The sequence below is a fragment of the Sphaerodactylus townsendi genome, linkage group LG05, assembly GCF_021028975.2.
Source record: "Sphaerodactylus townsendi isolate TG3544 linkage group LG05, MPM_Stown_v2.3, whole genome shotgun sequence".
Lineage (NCBI taxonomy): Eukaryota > Metazoa > Chordata > Lepidosauria > Squamata > Sphaerodactylidae > Sphaerodactylus > Sphaerodactylus townsendi.
In genome coordinates this window covers 76,502,489-76,520,519 of record NC_059429.1, presented here as the reverse complement: position 1 = coordinate 76,520,519, position 18,031 = coordinate 76,502,489, and the positions used below count along the sequence as shown (strand labels likewise).

Below are 18,031 nucleotides of genomic sequence, written 5' to 3'. Positions count from 1 at the left end.
CTGGGAGTGCTTTTGCTTTTGTAGGTGCATCACTATCTACTGGCTCTGACCTTGGAGTTCTGCGGCTGGGAAGGGCCTCCAGGCTGGACATTTCTGCCTGTCTCTGTTCCCATGTGGGGGTGGGGATTATGCTATCCATATTATCAACTGCTTGGCGTCTTTTCACCAAATCTGTCTTCTTCTGTCTCTCATATATCTTCAATAAAATAGTTGAAAACCTACAAGCATTTTATTGTCTGAGCAGGGGACTGACAGTAATATTCTTCCTATTACAGCCTTATTCAAACTATACCACTTAGGTTTGTTGGCAGTCATTTTTGCCACCTTTTGGCACTACTCACATTTCTTGAAATTGACACTGACCCCCTTCCTCACATGTGCTCTGTCACCTACTGCTTCTCTTAGCCAGCTGCTGCTTTCACTCACATTGATTTCCAAGATACTGGTATTTCTACATGTTACTGTTTCCCATCCTGGGAATGTTTGATTATAGCTTATTTGTATTGTCATTGTATCTTCTACAGTTACTTGTACTGAGAACATTCCAAAAGGCAAGAGACACCCACCAACACCTTTCCTGGCCACAACTTAACTTCAGTAACACAGGGTAAATTCTTGTTCTGTTGTGGCTGTTGCTTTGCTTTAAAAAATTTGCACAGTCAATCAAATCTTCAGTAATCAATTGGAAGTCTTGCTGGGCAAGACTCCTGCCTCACCCCACTCAGTTCCTAAAACAACTTGATGGGCACCATGCTCCAATGCGTACCACATTGAGGACAACTTAGAAAATGTTTCACCATGGGTTCAGACATGTTTGATTTTACTACTGTGCTCTAAAATGGTGTCCTCACGGACCGACATGTTATTCCAACATCAGGCAAATTACAAGGGCAATGACTCTGAAAGCCAGAAGCTCTTCCATGCGGGTTGTATGGACTCCCAAAAATCCACAAGGACTCCATCCCATGCAGACTTATTGTTAGTGCGATTGGTTCCCCCACATATGAACTGGCAAAATTCTTGACTTCACAGTTACAAAGCCACATTGGACACACAACGCATTATGTTAAAAACTCAGCCCACTTCATAAAAAAAATTAGCAATATCCATCTCAACCCTAGCGACAGACTTATCAGCTTCTATATTGTCTCACAAAGTTTCAGTGAAAGACACACTCGCACTCATCAGCCAGATTTTCCCAGACGACATCACAGCTTTGTTTCAACACTGCCTAATAACCAGCTACTTCCAATGGGACAAGGATTACTATGAGCAGACAGATGGGATAGCCATGGGAAGCCCCCTCAGCCTGGTGATTGCCAATTTTTATATGGAACATTTTGAGAAACAAGCCCTCAAAACAGTACCCAGAAACCTGCAACTTGGTTTCAATCTGTGAATGACACTTTTACAATCTGGAGCTGTGGCAAGGAGGAACTGCTGAAGTTTCTGGACCACCTTAACAGCATCCACCCAAACATCCAATTTACCATAAAAACTGAAAAAGAAGGAAAACTGCCTTTTTTTTTTGATGTCTTGGTCTTTCGCAGACCCAACCACTAATTGGGCTGCACAGTATACAGAAAACCAGCACACAGAGACCAGTCTCTACATAAAAACTTCAACCACCGTCCACAACAAAAAAGGGGTATAATCAAAACTATGGCAGATTGTGCAAAATGAATTTGTGAACCTCACCTCCTCCCTGATGAAATCAATCATCTAGACTGGGCTCTGCAGGCTAATGGCTACTCCACAACAGAAATTGGAAGAGCTTTAAGGCCAAGATAAACCCAGAGAACTGAGGAGAAACAGCCCACCACAGGAAAAATATTTCTACCGTACATCAAGGGAATCACAGATCAAATAGGGAAACTGATGAAAAAACATGACCTACAAACCATCTTCAAACCTATCAGGAAAATACAGCAGATGCTATGCTCAGCAAAGGACAAGAGAGACCCCCTCACTTCTGCAGGAGTCTATCACATACCCTGTACTGTGGAAAGGTCTACATGGGAACCACAAAACGCAGCATTCAGACTCGTATTAAGGAACATGAAATACTCTGTTGGCTTAACCATCCTGAAAAATCTGCAGTAGCAGAACATGTCCTAAACAAAACTGAATATAACATTTTATTTGAGAACACTGAAATTCTGGACAATTCGTAAGGTTACTATGTCAGACTACACAGGGAGGCCACTGAAATTCACAAACACCAAGACAACTTCAACAAGAAAGAAGAAACCGTGAGAATTAACAAGGCTTGGCTACCAGTACTTAAAAACACCAGAATCAAAGGCCAAGGGTGTGCTAAATTAATGGACAATGGACTCCACCCTGATGCAGGATTTGCATTCACCAATACTGCTGCTGCTGCAGGGAATGCAAGTGTGACTACTATGTAAATGGACTGATAACCCCACCCACAATACAATGCACACAACCACACCTTGGCATAGCAAGTTCCACCCAAACACTTACTGATTGGCTCCCCACCCTGGGACAATATATACCCCACTAAACAATATATACCCCACTAAACATTCCCTTCTCACTAGACACAGCGTGTAACAGACCTCTCTCTGTGATACACCTCTGAAGATGCCAGCCACAGATGCAGGCAAAACGTTAGGAACAAGATCTACGAGACCACGGCCACACAGTTGGGAAAACCCACCACAACTGACACAAAGGCTTATTTGCACACACACCTCTGTCTTCCTATATACATATAAATGACTCTGAAAGCTTTCCTTACACTTCTATCTTCATGGACTTGAAGGAAAATTAAAGGATTTTTGCATAATTAATATTAACCCTAATATAAATTTAAACAATATGCAAAATCCATGCTTCCACATATGTGTAAGAAGTACCCTTATAAATTCTCCATGTGTGTAATATGATTATATACTCAAAATATATACTCGAGCCCTTGTGTAATATGATTATATACTCAAAATTATATACTCAAGCCATTCGGGGATGAGGCGGCCTACAAATTTAATAAATAAATAAATAAATAAAATCACCATTACATATGGAAAATATTGTATTTTCTGAATATGAGGAGAAAATTGATGAAGATACACATGAAGTTTTTAGTGACTCCAGTTAGGTTTTCACTTTCCTAGTTCTCCTGGTTTTACACTGCAACTGGAAATGTGAGTTTGTTACAGAAAAGGATGGTTCTAAAAATATTTTTGGATATTTTTTGGCTGTTCTTGTTTAACACTTCAGGGTGTTTCTTTTCCACTAGTCTTTTTGTTTTGTTTTGTTTTGCTTTGCTTTGCTTTTCATGACAAGTTCCAAAGTGAGGGGAGAGAGAAGTTCTGTTCAGAAAATGTTAACCATCACAGTTTCCATTGCCAGCTATGGTGGAATCCCCACTGCTGATTAATCGCATGATACTCACGCAAAATATCCAGGTTTCACAACGAACTCCTCACAGCCTGATCGCCGAACACACATTCATCCCAGTTCTGGTGCTCTGTCTTCCTCTTATCACGTGTTTTTTAAGAATCTGTATGGATGTGCACCTTTTTAAAAAACATGAATCCAGATCGGAGGGCAGGATCGGGGGTTGAATGTGGATTCAATTTTCCTGCCATACAGAGTGACGTGGGGCCTTCCGGCCAATCAGATCACTGCGGGCTGTGTGCAATGCACACGCAGCCTCTTTTTTTGTTTCGTGTCAGCTGAGTCTATTGTTGTAACGTGTACACAAGGGAACAGGTACTGCTGAAATGTGTGCACAAGAGAATATTACTTGTTTAAACGTGTGCATGAAAGAACAGTACTCACTTCAACGTGGGCACAATATAGGCAGTGATGCTGTGCATATGCGCTTACGTGCTCACATTAACACGTTTTTTTCCGTGCCAAAAAAAAGTTCCCACCCCAACATGGCAACATGACAGTCAATCAGGACGAGGAAGGAAGAGTCGCTAAGCAGATCATGTGTTTGATCACGCAGTAGTGGGGATTGCTGCACTGTTTGAAAGCGTGATTGAGATGGATGTCCTCATTACTCATGCCACAATGGGGAGGGTGAAACCTCCATGAAAAGGTGCCGTTTCTTTTGAAACCTGGTTGTATCTAGATTTAATTTCTCAGTGGGGAAATGGCCTATGAGAGATCATTCAGCAGGTTAAAACTAATACTTTAATACCTGAGAACCTCCATGAGTCAGGGCAGACTCTGTGACTTTGCTCTACTGAATGTAGAAAAAGAAACTAAAAAAACCCTGACTTTGATCACAATATAGACCAATTTGCACCTGTGAAAGCAAGGAAGGTACAGCTATAGTTTTCATGTAGTGCCATAATTTGTTAATTAAAAGATTAATAAGATTGACTTGTATTTTTGAGCTGATATTATGGTAAAGTTATCTAAAAAATAGGTGTCAGATGTTTGGACGGGGAGCAATTTCAGTGCCTGCCCTAAGCACTATTATCCATAGATAAATCCCTGTTGCTGTCACAGAGAATTTTATTTTATGCTTTGAAACCTAAGGCCTTAAGAACAACTATGATGTGTAGGATTTAAGAAAGTATTTACAGAGCTAGCTTTGTTATTTTCTGTGTATCCTGTCCATACTAAATTGTATTCTGTTTGATTTTTACTTGCTTTTTAAAATGTTGTGAGTTTTCTGATCCAACTCAGAAGCGCTTGGTTATGTTACTAACAGTGACTGCCCTTGTTGCTACATGGTGGCAGTGCAAAGGGGATGTGATCCAGTTTACTCAGAGGTAATGGCATAATAGATTCCATTCTTATCACAACATGCCTCTGAAGATGCCAGCCACAGATGTGCGTGAAACATTAGGAGCTAAAACCACCAGATGACTGCCAGTCAGTCCAGAAAACCCACAACAGCCAGCACAGAGTTTCTCCATCTTCTACTTCTGATGATGTAATCTACTTGATCTCCGATTGTAATCTACATGGCCATTCTGTGATGCCCATGTATGCAACCATCTGTTCAATTGCTTGAAACATGTTCACAATGAATAAATTGTTGTCTTCACAGAATTCTATGAGTCACATTCCTATTTCACTTCATGCTCCCAAATCTTCCAATAGTATTTGATTTGATTAGTATTTGATTTGATCCCCTTCGGGGATGAGGCGGCTTATAAGTCAAATGATAAATAAATAAAATGAAATTTGTCTTGTTTCCTATTTTTGCACTCCAGTCACCTATGACTATCAGCACATTTTGTTTAGGTATGTGATCAATTTCTTCCTGGACACATGCATAAAAACATTCAACTTTTTCCTCATCAGCTTTGTAGCTGGGGTGTAAATGTGGGAAGATGGCTTTCCATGAAGGCTGATGATATTATTCAGTCACACTTTGCATTATCTGAATTAAGGACTTTATAATGCAATATGATGCCATACAATATTACATATAATGATATATTTATTATACATAAATAAATTAATTTGGTTAAATGAAGGCTGCCTGAAAATTCATTCCGAACATGAAGTAATCAGTTTCTACTGAATGCATATTTATCTTATCTTGTGTACTGGTGCACACACTGACCATATGAAAAAGTGCCAGGAGACATAAACTAGTGTGTAAGAATATGGTTTTCCATACACATACACACAGAAAGTGTGTGTGTGTGTGTGTGTGTGTGTGTGTGTGTGTGTGTGTGTGTGTGTGTGTGTGTGAGAGAGAGAGAGAGAGAGAGAGAGAGAGAGAGAGAGAGAGAGAGAGAGAGAGAGAGGGCTACCAGACCAGAGCTACCCTCTGGTCCAGGAGTACCTGTGAGCATTCCTGCCCTGACTGCAAATCAAGACTCCACATCTTTGAAAAAGGGATGATTTCTGGATTGCCTCACAACAAGACTTTGCCATTTTGACTTCTCCAATTCTGCCGACCACAACATATCAGCCAAAGTTGTTGTACTGCACTTGAGGGAATGCCCTCAGTAGTCCAAGCTCTACTTGGAAAAGAGAGGGATCTACTTGGAAAAGAGAGGACTGACCTCTTGGCAGATGAGAAGGAAAGTGGTTATGGTAGGTAGACACGGAACCAACAAGGATCCTGGTTTCAAGAATAGTTTGGAACTATTGATCCTACAGTGATTTTGGGAGCTGCATTGCACAATATACTGGCTATTACTTTATGGAATCAACCCTTGGCAGCTTTGACGTTTGAGATTTACCCTCATTTTCTCTAAACACACAGAACTACTTGTAGTTCCATCAGTAGCCTGGAGTGTTTAGGAAATGACCGCTATTGCGTAGTGCCATTGAACTATCATAAAAGACACTATCGCCACTTTGACTGACATGTTACAGACACTCAAGTTAAAAAAACACACTACAGAATAGCTCTTGGGCAGCAGGAATATTGTTCAAGGTGAAAACCAGATACTCCAGAAGGAGAACAAACTTCAAAAACCCTATATTTACATACTTAGCACTTCTGTGTAATTATATATTTAAGATGCTCAAAGCTGTTCACCTACATTATCTCAGTAATCTTATAGCAACCCTGGAAAATAGGTCAGAGTTATTATCATACTGCAATTGGAAGTTTACCCAAGGCCTTTTATAATAAATGTTTGGGGTCAATGTCTCCGCCCTTGCTCTTACTCCAGGAGACCACAAGCCTCATTGAAGGTGCACTTTGTCCGTCACGCAACGAAAGGATGTGGCCTTGATACAGTCTATTTGGGAGTCAGACAGCTCGTAAAAACCCAGATGGCTCTTAGCAGCATGCTCAGCAGTAGAAGGTAACCAATCTGAGTTCCTACCATGGGCACTGAGACCCAGGGGAGCTCTAATAAAGGTTGGGTGGAACAGCCAACTCTTTAGAAAGGTCCAGGGGAAAGGGATAGTGAGCTCACCAATTTAAAACAAGGATCTATTGGCCCAGGGGCCTGTCACTCCCCAAGACAGGACTGGGGAGAGGGAGCTGGCTGAGCACAGGGTGGGCTTTCCTTTGGGGAAGCATTTAAAAACCTGACCAGGGAGGAAATGCCAGACACATTCCCTTACAGAAGGGAAAAGGTAATTAGTGGAACAGAATGTGGAAATGGGGTGAAGAGAAACCTTCTTTTCTTGCTCTATTCTGAGGATTTATCCTGGGACACTTGCCCAACTAAAGCCACCCTGGAGAGTGAAACAGCCCTGGCCTCAGAACTGACTTAAGTAGAACCTGAAAATAAATTACATAATGCAGTGCTGTAGTCTATACCACAAATAGTAATGAAAGACTTGTAGTAGAGTCCCATAAAGAGGTCACTGAGTGAGGTATTGAGTGCCATCAAGTTGCAGCCAAACTCATAAGGTTTTCAAGGTAAATGATTAAGCAGAGATGGTTTGCCCTTCCCTCCTCCTGAAAAGTATTTCCTGCTAGATCCAAGTACCTATCTATTGGTCCCATTCAAGCACCTATCAGTTGGTCCAATGTAAAAATCCCCCTATCAGTCTAAGCCATAATATTAATTTGGCATGTAAAAATCAATCAAATTGATATTGTCATGCCATTATACACCATTGTTCTCTAGCTGCAGAAATTGCAAGTGGAATGGAATCCATTGTAGCATAAGTAGACCCTAATGCACTCAGAGAGGGGCACCAGATGACCAAAGATCCCAAGATGGACAGGGCAACTGCAAGAAGCAATCCTAATACTAACTGCAAGTTAATAAGTATACCTGATTATTTAAACTAAGCTCAGGGAAACCAAATTGTGGAAGTTGCATCCTCTATTTTAAAAAAAACTGAGGTGGTGAGGAACCCCACATAAAATACTGAAACAAAGTATTAATTTTATTAATATATCTGCATGGTAAATGGAAAGGAATTGCTTGTAAAATATAAATAATCTTTCGGCGCCACTGCTGCACACTTTTTGCATAACCAAATCAATTAATAGTTCAAATGAGAAGTATACATATTTACTGACCTTGGACTGCACTGCTTCCATCCAACCTGTTCCTGGCTCACATAATGTCCTTGTCTAATCTTACTGTTAACCCCTTAAGTGCCTATTGTTTAACCTGACTCAGCTGGATGTCACAGTTTTAAAGTAACATTAAATAAATCCTTGTAAGTCCAACCCCTGCCCCTGCCCCTCTGGAAAAATACTTCAAATTTTATGAACAGTAAAATTCCAGTTGTGACATAATTTACTTTTGTGTTTGCTGGATCTAGCATAGCTATAACAAAGAATCTCAGTGTTTCAAGTATATGTCCAGCTTCCAGGAAATGAAACACTAATGAAGTTTCCACTACCTTGTTTCTGATACAAGATAAGTATTCAAAAATTCTTAATTTCACAGCTCTAGATGTTTTCCCCTCTTAAAGGAGATGACATTCAAATTTGATAACATGAATTACGTATTTTGAATTGTAATTAGAAAAAAATGATATAAAATATATTATAAAAATTTCCCTTTTATAATTCCTCTCTGGGTATTCAAAAATTTGATTTCCATAGAATATCTACAAACAGAGCATGAACCGCATTAAACTGCCCACAATATGTGATTTCTTAATCCTCTTTCTAATATCAGACTTAACTAGTAGGTCACCGATACTCTTGGTACATCTATTCCAATGGAGTAATTCTTTGCATCCTGGTATATCCAGTATTAATGTCCAGAACTTGTTTATTAGCTCTTTGATTCTATAGCTAAATGGAGAATATGTAAAGCCACAGGACAGTATGTTGGTGATTATCTTTGTCTGGATTTGAAATAAAGTTTCCCTCTCAAATCCACTCTCTTGTCTTAATGCCTTAACTATGAGCCAAAGATTTCCTTTCTTTAATAAGGCACACCTCAACAAATTGTGCTGCCTTCTTATAGTCCTTGGTGATGTTAGAATTCCTCTTCATTCTAAGAAACAGCCCATGAGGGATATTGCACTTTAAATGTTGAGGGTGGTATGAGTTAAAATGCAAGTATGCATTATGGTCCATAAGTTTCCTGAACAAGGTGACAAGAAGTTTTCAGTGCTTGTCCATATTTACTGTGGTATCCAAAAACAAAATGTGAATGATCCTGTAAACTTTATACTGGGGTGCAGGATTGACATTTAAAAAATAACTCCACACATCCCCCATTCCTGTAAATCATGAATAAATCTAATATAAAATATGTCATCATAAAATTGATTCAATGTAGGATTACATAAGGTTCTGTGCTTGAAATCTTAACCATCATAAAATGCTAAGGGATGGAATGTCCTGATGATGAGCCCTTCACCAATGGGAAACATTTCATCCCCTTCCTGGAGCAGTGGTGTCTTGGCCCCACTGATTCACAGGCTGCACAAGACCTCCGCATCTCCCCACCTCCAGCAGGGAGGTGGGAACCCTATCCTGCTGGCTGGTCTCAGTGTGCTAAATCCAGCAGGCAGGATGGGGCACGCCTCTGTCCCTACCCCCCTTCCCCAGGTCCACAGGTCTCAGGCAAGGAGGTTATGGGCCCTATCCTGCTTGATGGGCTCAGTGGGCTGAGTCCAGCAAGCCGCATGGGCCCCCATGCCTTCCCGCACCAAGCATCCCCATTCCACCCTCCTCTCACCGCAAGCCACACTGCCCAACCCTCCCTGTACTCCCAATTCTTTCCATTAAACTCTCCCTACCATCACCTTGCCATTCCACCCCACCCTCACTTTCCCCCCTCCAAACCTCACCTAACTCTCCCTGCATCCCAAGCCACTTTCCAACTCCCCCGCCCTAAGCCACACCTTCCAACCCCCTACCCCAAACCTCATCTTCCACCCTCTCCACCACCCAATCCTCACCTTTCAACTCTACCACCACCTCAAGCCACTCCATTCCATCCTCCCCTACTTTTAGCCTCACCCTTATGGTAGACCAGTTCTCGACCAGCAATAGGACACTTCCCTGGCCTGGCTGCTTGGTGTAAGGAACCTGAAAGGACTAGAATCAAAGTAACTTCAGCAGTTCTTTATTTCTTAAACTTCCATGATGCACAATACACGGAATGCAGACTCTGACCTTTCCCCACCAAAACGCTGCTTTTACGAGCTCTCTGGCCCCCGCCCACAACACCCGGCAGATTCCCCCCTGAAACGTAGATTCTCACGCAGACAGAAAGTAAGACTTCACACACATATAGTAAGCACAGATAGACAGCAAGGTTATGATAACCAAAATCCTGGGCACACAGCCCAGTCTGAGGAATGTTGCCAAGGCCAGGCTGATGAACAGAAAGCAAGAATCAACCCACAACTTTACACTCCGCCTCCCCAAAGAAAGCTCCCTCCACTCCTGGCTTGTGGGGGAAAGACTTATGAAAAGCAGAAATTAAAGAGGGGGCATCAATATTTTCAGCATAAATCCATTGATTATGGCCAGAAGGGTATCCAACCCAAGAGACTAAATATTGTAAGCGTTTGCGTGAGTAGCGGGAGTCAAGGACGGCGTCGATCTCGTAGTGCTTGTGCCTGTCAATAATTACTGGTGGGGGTGCTTCCGATGGGTCGCGCCAAGCATCTGAATCTGGAGCCCGCTTGAGTAAGCTAGAATGAAACACAGGATGAATGTTACTCAATGAGTTGGGTAATTCCAATCGAGCAGTCACATTATTGATCACTTGTTTAATCCGAAAGGGCCCTATGAATTTCTTGCCAAGCTTGGAATATTTGTGCACATCTCTGAGGTTCTTTGTGGACAAATAAACCCATGCCCCGACTTGTAAGGGAAATTCAGATCGATGTTTGTCTGCTTGTGTTTTTTGCGATTCTGACACTTGTGTAAGTGATGATGACACCGACTTCCAGCCCTCAGCCAATGACCGGATCCATTCGCCAAACTCCGGAGGCTGCAAAGCCTGATCTGGGAGAAGGGGCAAAGGAGGGAAGGAACATCCCTACACCACTTCAAATGGAGTTGTATTGGTACTACTGTGCACTGCGTTATTATAGGCGTACTCAGCAAAAGGCAACAGTTCGAACCAATTGTCCTGGTGATAATTGGTGTAGCAACGAAGATACTGTTCTAGTGTTCTGTTAATCCGTTCCGACTGGCCGTCACTTTGCACGTGGTACGGGGCAGCGACCGCGGAGGTGGTTCCCAGAAGCTCCAGGAACGCTTTCCAAAATTTAGATACAAACTGGGGGCTGCGGTCAGAAATTACCTTCTCTGGTGAAGAGTGCAGGCAGTAGATATGTTGAATAAACAATCTGGCTAATTTGGGGGCCGAGGGAATGGTGGGACATGGAATAAAATGCGCCTGCTTCAAGAAAAGGTTCACAACCACCCACAACACAGTATTTCCATGGCTTTCCGGGAGATCCGTAATGAAATCCATGGATATTATTTGCCAGGGCTTGGATGCTGCTGGGATGGGTTGCAACAACCCATGAGGTTTGCCAGGGATGGACTTGGCTTCAGCATATGTGGGACAGCCTTTTATGTATGCTTCAATGTCTTTGCACATAGTGCGCCACCAAAATTGACGTCGCAGCAGGTGCAGCGTTTTTAATCCGAAATGTCCAGCTTGTCTGGCATCATGGCCAGCAAGTAAGACTTGTTTACGTAATGTCGGCGGGACGTACCAACATTCACCCCCTCTCCAGACCCCCCCCTTTGAGCTGTAGGAGGGGATCTGAATCCTCCGCTGGGACGTCTCGCTGTCCCACCTCTTCCAAATGATGCAGAAAGGGCGAAATGACATCGGGAATGATCGGTGAAGGGGGCGGTATGGGCGCGGACGTCTGGGATAGGGTGACCGCCAATCCCAGTTGTGAAGGCGAGAGAATAGTACGGGGAATAGCTCGCAAGGAAGTATCCGCCCCTTGGGTAGGCGGGAGAGCGCATCCGCCAGTCTATTACTTTTGCCAGGGAAAAAAAGAACTAAGAAGGAAAATCTGGAAAAGAAGTCAGCCCATCGCAACTGCTTAGCAGACATTTTGAGAGGGGTAGATAGGGCTGCCAAATTTTTATGATCCGACCAGACTTGGAAGGGATGGGTAGCCCCTTCCAACCAATGCCGCCAAGTGCTAAGCGCTTCTTTGATGGCAGCCGTTTCTTTATCACCTACGGTCCAGTTGAGCTCCGTGCCGGAGAATTTTTTGGACAAGTAAGCCTACGGGACTAATTTATTGTCTTTATTTTTCTGCAGAAGGGCTGCCCCCAGCGCTTTGTCTGAAGCGTCCACATGCACAACGAATGGCATGGAGGGATCTGGGTGTTTTAACACAGGTTCTGTGGTAAAGGCTGTTTTGAGTAGGTGAAAGGAGTCCTGAAAGGCAGGGGACCAAGGGAGAGGTGCCCCAGGTTTAGAAGCAGATGGCCCTTTACCCTTTGTTCGGAGTAAGTCAGTGAGGGGCAACACAAGTTCGGCAAATTGAGGAATAAAATCCCGATAGAAATTGGCGAATCCCAAAAAGGACTGTAGTTCTTTTCGGGGGGTTGGAATGGGCCAATTAAGTACAGCAGCCACTTTGACTGGGTCCATTTCCAAGCCATCTGGTGATATTCGATAACCAAGATAATCCATGGAGGTATGATGGAAGGCACATTTAGACAACTTCACGAACAAGCAATTATCGAGGAGACGTTGCAGCACGGCTCAAACCAGGCAAACGTGCTCCTCCTCCGTTTGCAAATATATAAGTACATCGTCCAAATAAACAACCACTCCTTTAAACAAGAATTCTTGTAGCACATCATTAATGAGAGACATGAAAGCCCCTGGGGCCCCAGATAATCTAAAAGGCATTACAAGGTATTCATATTGCCCGAATTTAGTGTTGAAAGCAGTTAAATGTTCAAAACCTTCTGCTATCCGTACTCTATAATAGGCCTCCCGTAAATCAAGTTTTGTAAAAATCCGGCCCGTCCCCAAAGCATCTAGGAGATCTTTAATGAGAGGCAATGGGTATTTATTGGAGACAGAGACTGCATTTAGTCCTCTATAATCTGTGAACAGCCGAAGGGTACCATCCTTCTTTTTAACAAACAGTACAGGAGCGGCGTAGGTACTTTTTGTAGCCCGACGGATAAATCCTCGAGCTATGTTCTTATCCAGGAAGGCACGGAGTTCTTTTTCCTCAGTAGGACTCATGCGATATATCCTACCCTTGGGAAGTTGGCCTCCAGGGACTAACAGGATCTTACAGTCCGTGTCACGATGGGGGGGGGGGTAGTTGGTCACATTCCTGCTCCTCAAACACTTTAGACAACTCCCAATAGACCCTGGGAATGCCCTCTATCTCAGAGCTGGGGGAGGCCTTGAGAGCTGTAGGGTGAGGACAATTGGGGGATTCTGGACAGTCCCCCGGCGGTTCCCCTTCATGCATATGATCCCCACAAGGAGGGTCAGTAAAGCGGACGATGCGCTGGCCCCATTGTATAGTTGGCTCATGGGTCAGTAACCAGGGCATACCCAAGACTATGGGATGTTTGGCGACCGGTGCTAAGATGAAACTACGTTTTCCCCAGTGTTCAGCACAACGTAGGAGTACTGGTTGAGTTTTAAAACGTGCGGGACCTTCGCTTCCCAGTGGACTGCCATCCATCTGAGTGAACAAGATGGGTTTGGTTAAGGCAAATCCGCTCGAGGCCCAATTGTTCAGCCACTTGGGGTCTCATCAGGCAGTGAGAACAACCAGAGTCTATCAGGGCGCACGCAAGGATGCGTGTGTGTTTAGCAGGGTTGGCCAGAGAAGTCATAATAGTTATGGGGACACCTCCGTCACTCACCGCGTCTGGAGCGGAATTCTCCTCCAAAGGGGCCGACGAAAGGCTTACAGCGCTTCCCGATTCAGCACTGTCTTCACTTTCCTCCAAGTCCTCCTCCACGACCGCCTTTGACATTCCCTGAGGGCCTTTTGGTCCCGGTTTGCGGGGTGTTTTAGCGGTAAATTTGCGTGGAGCTGGAGTGGGGGCTTTTGGCTTCTTTGGGCAGTTGGCTGCCATATGTCCAGGACCCCCGCAATAGAGGCATAATCCCAGACGACGGCGACGATCCGACGTAGACTTGGTGGTCAGTGCTCCCCCGCTTGTTCTTTTTGTTGGGGCAGTGACTGTTTTGGTTGTTGGTTGTTTCGGTTGTTTTCCCGAAGGCGCGTTGGAACGAGTAAGACGAGTAGCGATGGCACTGCCCACTTCAATCCATTCTGCTATAGTACGTGGTTCTTGGAGCATCACCGCCCATTTACAGATCTCTGGATCCACAGCTTCATAGAAGTATTCACATTTCATGCGTTCCGGCCAATCAGGAAGTTTACTGGCCGCTGCTCGGAACTCCTGGGCAAGTCAGCAAAAGGACGGTTGCCTTGTTTGATGGTTTTAAGAGTCTTACTGGCCTTATTGACCACATCTTTATCCTCAAAGCGAAGTCGGAGCCCTTGGAGCAATTCAGCTACGGTTTGACGTTCATCAGCACCCAATTCATACAACTCCACGAACCATTCAGCAGCCTCTCCATCCAACACAGATCCGATGTCTCGAATTTTTTCCGCCTCTGATCGATAAAGATCATTGAATTCCTGCATGTGGGCATCTAATTGTAGGATAAAGTAAGGTAACTTGGAAGCGGTCCCATCAAAACGCGCTGGAATGCGAGGTCTAGGATAGCCCCTACCCGGAGCCGGTGCAATTCGTGGTGCAGGAACGGGTGCTGGAGCCAGCGGTGGCTGAACTGGGGCATGTGGCGGCTGAACTGGTGCAGGCGGCGGCTGGAGTGGTCCCGGGGGGTGGATAATCCTGGGTTGCGGCTGGGGGACTGCTCTACGAGATGGATCCACCACGTCGACTAGAGGAGCTGCGGCGACGGGGGGTCAAGCCCTCGTTGTAGCGTCTGCTCCGGTTGGGGCAGACCGGGTTGCCGGTAAAGTTGGCAACCTGTCCATCCAGAGAACTCTTTCTAATTCCGCCAGTTCCCTCTCCTTACGCGCGAGTACATCCCGTTGTTGATCCAGGGCGTCTCTTTCACGTTGTAATCTTACACGTTCGGCCTAATGCATCGCAGAGTCGACCTCACCCTGGGTGTGAAGGGCTTTCAAGCTTTCCCTCTGACGTTGAAGGTCGAGCCTGGACTGTTCCATCACCTTATCCTGGACTGTAAGATCACATAGAAATGGCTGGCGAAGGACCTCCTTCTCTTGGGCCAGTTCCTCTTCAAATTCTTGGCGCTGCTGTTGGCGTTCCTCCATAAGGGCTTCCCGTTCCAGTTGCCAATCGCGTTTAGCGGCCTCGAGAGCCTTAAGTTGGTCGGCCCATCGGGTTGGTTCTGGTTCAAGGGGCTGCGCCAACTCCCCTTCAGGTAAGGCGGCAGCCCCTGCAAGTTCGTCTGGATCCGGTGGTTGTCGATCGCGGGCATCTTCCGCGAAAGAAAGTCGGACTCGGGATTTGCGTGTTAAGTCCATTATGCCCTTGGTCGCGTCTTCAGACACCGGTAGGGCTAAATCCATGGAATCCCGGGGAGCTGACGAGCGAGTAGTCCCCTTGGGGCGCGCCCCGGTGCTCTGCCATTGGTGTTCAGGAGGAGGTTCCTCAAGGTAACGATCCAAGAATTTCTCTAGAGACTCCTGGGTGTCACCATGGATGGTCGACAATCCGATTTCTTCGGTGACTGTTCACATCACCGGTTTATAATCCACATGTTGGCAGGTGGTGATGTGCCGCTCTCGAGGGGCACGATCCATCGACACTCCGCCACCTGGGTCACAGAAATCCTGACGAACCTCCAGACGTTCGGTAGACACCGTGCGTCTGGCCATCAAGGTAGCCTCGTCCACTTGCTCCTGCAATTGGAGGAAAGCCAGGCTTCGGCTAAGCCGGGGCCTGGAAAGAGCCACCAGGGAGATGGATTCGGCCAGCTCCTCTGGTTCAGCGGATGTCGGGAGAGAAGAGACGAAGCCCTCTTTGGGGGCTACCGTACCCTCCTCGTACTCCGAATTCAAGGGACCCCGGAATCCCAACTTCAGCATGTCAAAAGACATCAGAGTCCAACAGGATCGGATGGGTGGCCAATTGAGGACCACGGTCAATCCGAAAAAATTGAGAGAGTATGCATAATGTAAGGGACCTGAAAGGACTAGAATCAAAGTAACTTCAGCAGTTCTTTATTTCTTAAACTTCCATGATGCACAATACATGGAATGCAGACTCTGACCTTTCCCCACCAAAACGCTGCTTTTACGAGCTCTCTGGCCCCCGCCCACAACACCCGGCAGATTCCCCCCTGAAACGTAGATTCTCACGCAGACAGAAAGTAAGACTTCACACGCATATAGTAAGCACAGATAGGCAGCAAGGTTATGATAACCAAAATCCTGGGCACACAGCCCAGTCTGAGGAATGTTGCCAAGGCCAGGCTGATGATCAGAAAGCAAGAATCAACCCCAACTTTACACTTGGCTCATGGTTCCTAACCGCATTGATTTTGGAAAGTCATGGGAGGAATCAGAGAGTACATCCTGTGTCCCTATTTTACCTGTGTGTATGAACAGGTATCCAGTGGAGAACCTGACATTGCACTGTGTAATGCTTTTCTTTACGTTAGCATTAAAATTTCAATATTAAAATTTTTGGATTGTGCTTTACCTGGATTTGAGTTGATAAGCTAATGGTCCTTGAGGCAAGCCCATGAATGGGTAGGCTCATTCACACCACTCCAGTTATTTTGAGTAACATATCTACTTGCTCATGTTCTTTGCAACAAGGTGAACTGGGGCAACATTTTTATTTGAAAGAGATGTAAACGTCTTAATATTCCATAATGTATAAATATCCCCAATTCCATTCTGTCTCATATCTGCAGGCCTCCAACCATCCTTATAGCCCTTTAATTTCCCTGTAATGGGTTTCCTTCTTTCACAAACACTTTGCTGTTCTTATTCCGTGTGTGGTTGTCTGAATAAATGTTGCAATCATACACTAGAAATAGAATCAGAGAATGGAATAATAATTATTCCCAGAGGGAAACAGAGGAGAATAGGGAAAGTGCAGTTAATTGTCACGTCATGCTGATCATTAGGCACTGCAAGCATTAGGTAGGCACTGGAGGCACTGAAGTATTAGGTAGTTTTGTAAACATTTGTATGCTGAGTCTGCTGACCTCCCCACCCCACCCCACCCCATCAATGACATAAAACTGAACAGAAACAAATTATGCCAACAAAAACAGATGAGTGAAGTATGACAAACATGTCAGATGAAGCTATCTAATCAGCAGTTAAGAGTTCACTGATCTCCCCTCATCTCCCAAAAAAGGTTCTGCAAATTTGAAAATGGAAGTAATTTCCACGGGGGCCCTAAAATAGTACTCGGCTTCTAGGGAGAGATATGCTATGCCTGAGTGACATGAGGATCAGAATGGTCGCCAGTTCTGCTCTATGCAATTCTGAGACGTAAGCACCACCAGAAAGGGGAAAGTGCTTACATTACTTTTGCTTGTATCGTCTTGGGTGTAATCACCGCAAATAAGGGGTTGAAAGCAGAATGGAATCAATAAACACTACATACCGCCCCTATTGGGAGTCCAGTTGGTATATAACAATCCATAGTAGCACAACAGCAGCGGTATCTGACAGGGCCAGAGAATGGGAAACACGAAAGCTGTACAGCTCATAATTTAGTTCAGAATTATTACTTAAATCCTTTTCTATTTTGGCAGCAGCTGAGACTGAGATGAATAAATGCAAAAATTATCAAACAAATTATCAAACAAAATTATCAAACTATAACCTCTGGGCGCATTTGACAAAAGGAGGAATGGTGCCAAGTTCATCAATACTGTGATGATTTCAATGCAACACCTTGCCAACAGGCAGGAAAAGCATGGCAATGTATGTTGGAATTATCATACAGGATACCCACAATCTATTTATTTGGAACAAGTGTGAGATTATTCTTGATGCTTCTTACATTGCATATGAAATAATTGGACAGCAAAGGAAATGTAGAAGAAATGTGCATTCTCCTGGGAGATGCTGAACCCTGGCAACCCCCTTTTTTGTCAGGGTGTGTTCTCTCTTCAGCAGGTAAATGGCACATGCGTAGGGTTCAAGGAGG

At 44.5% G+C, this 18,031-nt stretch overlaps 1 long non-coding RNA gene across 1 annotated transcript; it reads right to left on the bottom strand.

Moving 5' to 3' along the window:
- Window positions 1-9,937: 9,937 nt before the first annotated feature.
- Window positions 9,938-18,031, bottom strand: LOC125432962. The gene is made up of 2 exons (XR_007244574.1): window positions 17,885-18,031; window positions 9,938-10,527 (listed from the first exon to the last, which is right to left on the bottom strand). It is a non-coding gene; the product is annotated as an uncharacterized LOC125432962 (long non-coding RNA).